We start from the raw sequence: 5868 nt of genomic DNA on the forward strand, positions 1-5868 counted from the left end.
CTCTGCCTTCTGTTCTTTTATTAACTCATTTGTTTATTCATGTGACCAATTTGTCAACCATGGATGTGAAGTAAACCTCAAGGAGAAAGTCCTGGACCCTCTGGTGTGTTTCTTCAGTCCTTTCAGGGTGAGAAGTTTGCGTGTTATTGGGGAATTTTATATAAGACAGTGTATAAGACTAGAAAACTCTGGACGAGAGAGTGGCAGTTTGACACTTTATTTAATCTGCAAGTTGGGAGCCAAGGAACTCAAAATCTATGAGAGTTTTATAGTGTTGAATATTCATGATTGTGTTAATACAGATAGAATATAAAGATGTTGGTCAAAAAGTATAAGGTCATATGAACAAGACTGAACAACCAATGATAACTATAGTTGGAGCACTTCAAGGAGATGTGTAATAAGAAGTGAGCACCTTCTTCTACAAGTTATTTTGTCAGTTATTTCTATGAGATTTTGGGCATGTGCACATTCCAAGCTTATGGAGTGAGAAACACACAAGATGTTACTTGAAGTTTAATCTTCTTGGGTTTATGCACTTAAGGTGTAAACATGGGTCAAAGGTCACATATTAAGTGAGCATATAGGAATGCTGCTTGGTATAGGTGCTTTTCCATTTCTTCCTCAACACTAGTATGAAGCACAATGTGAACTTGAGGGGAATTTAAAGAGTCGGCAGTCAGGTCACATACATGAAAGTCTAGGGAAGTGTGGAAAATGATTGTGATCATTTCCAGAACTTTAAAAGTTTGGGAATTATACAAAAAGTTTGGAAAAGTATGAAAAACAAAAAAGTGTTGTCCACTATGTAGTTTCAGACACAGTTAGATTCACATAATTCACTTCATTGTGAAGAATAATGTTGTTTTACATCATATTCAGTTAAAAAGTGAACCTGTGTAACAAGAATGTAATTTTTGAAATGGGAAATATGTAAATGTGTGAAAATCAAGGAGATGCAGTAACATGGGAATATACTGTACATACACATGGCCTGTAGTTGTACATCTCTCTAGTGATGCCACCAGTCTCTCTTTATGTCTTTTAGCATTACAAAGTTATTCATTCTTACCATGTTACAGCCTGGTGACAGCAGCGGCGGCAAAATATGTAAAAGTGGACGTGTCTTTCATCATGGCAGGCTAAGAAAAACACAAATGTTTAGATCTGGTTCACCCATGATCTAAAAATATACAGTTTGGATGGGAATCTGCAGGCGGGGGGGACAGACGTGTACCCCACCAGTGTGTGTGTTCTCCTGACTAGCCCCGCCCCTCTGTGTGTATTTAAAGCAGGGTTAGAAACACTTCCTGGACCGTGAGGGAGCGGCTGGGAGAAGCAGCCGGGTGGAGTTTAGCACATCAGGACTGTTCTTTGTTGTCAATCACAGGGAAGTTTACTGAACCGACTTTCAAATAACCTTCCTGTGACTATTTAAGTTTTCTGTCCGTCATTCATTATATTGTCATCTGAGGCAAGCCCCGCCCACCTGGTACTGCATGTAGGACCAATGCTGTTTGACTCAGATCTGACCCAGAATCATTAAATATAACACAAAATGCCTTCATTTCTCAGAAGCAGGCTATTGGGTTTTTTTTATTACTTCTTATTGCTTTGTTAGGCATTGAAATTGGAGCAGTACAAAATGATTTGTAAAAATGACACCTAACCAAACATTTATAACATTAAGACATTTATAACAGCAGAGTATACAACACAAGAATGACAAAAAAACGACAACACAGAAACAAGGATAAAACACACCATAACTACACTGTAAGTCCCACGTAGACCTTAGTTTCTTTTATCAATAAATAAGTCATGAGCATGTAAATCACCTAAAAGAAGACATGATTGTTGCAGGCTATTGTTGTCAGCTTTTCTGATATTGTACTCTATATGCTACACTATATGAATACTACACTATATGAACTATGCTGTCTCTAAGCCGTTCCAGTGTTTGTGACGCAGCTCTTGGGATGAAGACTTCGGCGTCCACGCAGCCGGTTTCCTGGTTCGCCATGATCCCTCTGTGACTCACTTCCTGGTCCGCTCCCATCCTGCAACACTGGCTCCAGGAAGACCAGCCATTCATCCAGGACCTCAATGGTTTCCTATCACACACACACACACACACACACACACAGACACACACACAATGAAAGTTATGACAGCCGGTGAGTAATTCAATCTGTAATCCGTACAGTATCGGAGGGGCCTGTCTCATTTTCTCATTGTCTGTCTGTCTCTCTATGGTTCACACACACACACACACACACACACACACACAAACCCTTCTTACTCAGCTAACATATGTATAATTTGGCCAGGTGAAGTACAGAGCTGTGCAACCATCGGCTGTGTGGAGGCGTGACTGGTGACTAAGCATTAGCTCAGTTTCACGCTGAGTTGACGCTCTGACACACGACTCAGCATCAAAATTCCCCCCAGAATTATTATTTTTTCCTAGCAGTGTTTGGAGTAGCAGACGGTCGGGGTTTGCCACATGAGAGAATATAATAAGTGCCAGAAAGAAGAAGACAGTTTAAAAAGTCAAGTTTACTTTTCTGTGACTGACGACTGAGTTGTCCTGATGACTTTGAATACAGGTGTACAATAAATGGCATGTTATGTTAAAGGTGCAACATGTAGCATTTTAACATCAATAAATCATCACCACATTCATTTTGAGACATTAGTATAATTACCGTAAATAAACAAGACCATCACTGAGAAGCCTGTCAGCCTCTGCCGGCCTCTGCTCTGTATATGGTGCGTTCATGTGCTGCTGGGAAAGTCCGACATCCAGGGCTTCCAAGTCGGAGGCTAAACAGTGTTGCATTCATGTGCTATTTTGTTGGAAAATCGAACCCGGAAGACAAACAGTAAACAAACACAAACGTCCTGCAGCTTCACGTTAAATTTCCAAGTAGGAAATTCGTTTTATATCCCACAGAGCACACAATATTTGACATTGTTTCTCCACCTGGTGGATCTGGAGGGAAATCTGCTGGATCGCTTTACGGCACAAAACAGGAAGAGGTTCTGTTCTTCCAGAGCAAACGGAGCTAAAGCTTTCCATTTCAATCACAGATGGTGGAAGAAGTGAAACACCGATGGAAAAAAATCACTTCCAACATGTTTGATCCTCTTCAGTAAAGCGAAAGACACCAAGCAGGGGGAGCGGGACGAGTAGCAACATTTTCTTTATGACAGGAAGCAGCGGGGCTTATGGGAAATGTGGTCTTTATTTTGAGAAACACTAGCACTAACAATACCACTGGTGTGAGACAGAGACGACAATCGTCTCCACCATGGTCTCATTTGTTTACAGCAATTATACTAAGGTATCAGAATTAATTTGACACTATTATATTGATGTTTATGCTACACGATGCACCTTTAAGTTATGTCCAAACACTATTGAGCCCCAGGTCTTCTATTCTCCTGTTTTGTTTTTTTGTTCCTGGCCTCTTCCCTGCAGCCACTAAAATACTCTGTATCTTTTATCAGTAATCTCCTTATCTCCCTGGTCAGGCGAGCTACCTGCGGTGAGAGTATATATAGACGAGCTGATCCTCTTAGAGGCCGACAGGCTGGGATTTGGGAGATGGACGACACAGCAAGCTGCAGTGCTGCCTCTGGCCTGGTGGGGGCGTCCTGTGTGAACACTGAGGACCCCGGCTGACCCGTCCACTGCTGTTTTCCTCCATAACACCCAGTCTCTCTCTCTCTCTCTCTCTCTCTCTCTCTCTCTCTGTCTCTCTTCTCTTATAGCTACACGCCTTCAATGTAAATGTCATTTTAGGCCGACCCTTCACCCTCCACTCAGAAGATATTAACCTGTCTTATCTCTCTCTCTCTCTCTCTCTCTCTCTCATCATCCTGGGAAACGCTCCTTCAGAAATGTCATAACAACAGCGGCAAAAAAAAAAAAAAAAGTTCCCACACGCTGCGCTTAACGACTAAATGGAGCGGACGCTGCTGAGGTTAAGGGAAATAATGTCGATTTATATATTCCATCCAGAAAAGCTGACAATTACAAATAAAAAAAAAGCGCTCAAATGGACAGATCAGCTTAAGCCTTCATCTGTCAAACGAAACATCAGTAGAAGACATTGTCTGGCTCTGATGGTTTCCTCTCCCTCTCCCTCCGCCCACGCTGTCTTTACACTTTATAGCCTGGGAGTCTCCGAGTCTGTCTGTCTCTGCTCATTGTAAACTCTGGATTTAAATGCCAAAAATGTACGAATGTAAATGTCTGCGTCTGTCTCTCTGTCTTTGTCCCTCTCACTGCTGAATCGCTGTCATTGTGAATTCACTTAGCACATCTGCTAAACTGACTTTCAAATCCTGTGATGGCCTTAATTTTCTGACACAAACTGTATAATCCTTTCCTGAGGCGAACCTCGGCCCATATGGCACCGGGGCGGGCGGAAATAAACCTCGACATGTTTTTACACTCTACAGCATCCGTACAGTGTCAGTGCTGTGTGACCCAAACCGCTGTTATCCCGTCTAGAAGGAACTGTGTGTGCCGGAGTTAATATCCCAGCAGGGTCAGATGGATAAAACACTCATAACACACACACACACACACACACACACACACACACACACACGCTGTCATCACCATATCACCATGTTGTGACTCGGTCATAATATTATCAGCAGGACATGCACACTGACCTGGAGTCAAAATGTCAAATAACCTGATTAGGATTTTAAATACAGGAGCAGTTATTTTATTCAACAGTCACTATTGAATTCTGTTTTACAAGCTCAATTTATTGCCATTTATTTACTTTAGACTCCTTTAGACTTTAACTACTTTAGACCTGTAAAATGTATTCTTAGAGCTGCTGTCGTCTGCTTCTTGTCGATGTTGTTGATGATGTTTTATTGTTACTGTGTATGTGTGTGTGTGTACGAGGGACCAGTTGACTTAAGTTAAACTTGAGACTTTAAACTGACATTGGATTGAATTGGACAAATTAACTCTTTATGACTTTTTGAACAAATAATGAATCTGCCAGCCGCACACACTTTTTTAAAGGTTAGGCTATAATTGTTTGAAGGGACCGTACTCCTCGCCTTTTTTTGTTCTGTTTTAACTTCACCTGAAGGATCACATGGTTCCTCTGTGGGTTGAGAAAATTCTACATCCTTTGGGCTGATGAAACCCATTGAATAACTTCAATCACTCAATCAATCAATCAATCAATCAATCAAAATTGTATTTATAGAGCGCTTTTTGTACAAGTGAATGCAATTCAAAAAGGTAGGTTTTCACTCCCTTTTTGCATGGACTTGGAGATAAAAAGCTGTTTTTCTTAGTTCCTGTGAAGTCCAAAACATTTTGGAGATACAAGCTTTTCCCCCGGACAGCAGCGATCACGCTCCGACCGAACAGACGGTCCAGACACCTGAAGGTGAGGCAGGAGTCGGCCGGCGCCTGCAGGTCAGCGGACAGAAATTGGCGAGTTGCCTTGGCAGCCAGGCGGAGTGAACCGGTCTGATTCATTTCCAACCGAGTGTAATAATCTGCTATTTTCAGCATGTGCTTTCTGCCATGACGTGCTCCACTGTAATATTATTGGGATTTTACCCCGAGCGAGCATCTACTTGTTCTCCTATCTTTGTCATGCCAAGATAATATTATCACCTCTCGGCTCCTTTGACAGAACAGACAGTAAACCAAAACACCTCAGGGTCAGCTGCCGCTTCATCTTGAAGGAAAGAAAACATTTTAAATCCGACCCCATTGACAATATTAAAAATATGCCAAATAGCAGTTTCAAACGATTCTTAAGAGTTTGTTTTAAGCACCGTGGAGCACCAGAGGGGTGGGGTTTTGCTGCATTAGGA

This window comes from Centroberyx gerrardi, chromosome 6, assembly GCF_048128805.1.
Source record: "Centroberyx gerrardi isolate f3 chromosome 6, fCenGer3.hap1.cur.20231027, whole genome shotgun sequence".
Taxonomy (NCBI): domain Eukaryota; kingdom Metazoa; phylum Chordata; class Actinopteri; order Beryciformes; family Berycidae; genus Centroberyx; species Centroberyx gerrardi.